Raw genomic sequence first — 729 nt, forward strand, 5'->3', positions numbered from 1 at the left:
ATGATGCAACTTCCGTTCGTACTCCGATTCCATTGAAATTTGGCGTGGGAGATGGTGGGGGTCACTCACATGCGCATGCAAAACTTGGGTGCGTTCCGTCCATGTTCACATGTAGTTGCACTACAAACCTCCGGTATCGGTTTGGGGGGACGGGCATCCACTAGGTGTTCCCTTTCGCAAAGTCATGAAACGTCACCATTTTTTTTCACACGCTACAGTGTGCCACACAACCATGCATGTAAAATATCGGTGCGGTTGGACACTCGATGCATTTACTATCATTTTCTTCATGAAAATACGGAGAAAAGGTCTCCCGACGTGACACAACTTCCGTTCTTACTCTGATTCCGTTGGAATTTGGTGTGGGAGATGGTGGGCGTCAACCACACATGCATGCAAAAGTTGGATGTGTTTCATCCATGTTGACAAGTAGTTGTAGTACAAACCTCAGGTATCGGTCTGGGAGGACGGGCATCCACTAGGTGTTCCCATTCCCAAAGTCATGGAACGTCACCATTTTTTTCACACGCTACAGTGGGCCACACAAGCACGCATGCAAAATTTCTGTGCGTTTGGACACTCGATGCATTTACTATCATTTTTTCCGTGAAAATAAAGAGAAAAGGCCTCCCGGCATGACATAACTTTCATTCGTACTCCGATTCCGTTGAAATTTGGCGTGGAAGACGGTGGGGTCACTCACACGCGCATGCAAAAGTTGGGTGCATT

The sequence above is a fragment of the Triticum aestivum genome, chromosome 2A (assembly GCF_018294505.1).
Source record: "Triticum aestivum cultivar Chinese Spring chromosome 2A, IWGSC CS RefSeq v2.1, whole genome shotgun sequence".
Taxonomy (NCBI): domain Eukaryota; kingdom Viridiplantae; phylum Streptophyta; class Magnoliopsida; order Poales; family Poaceae; genus Triticum; species Triticum aestivum.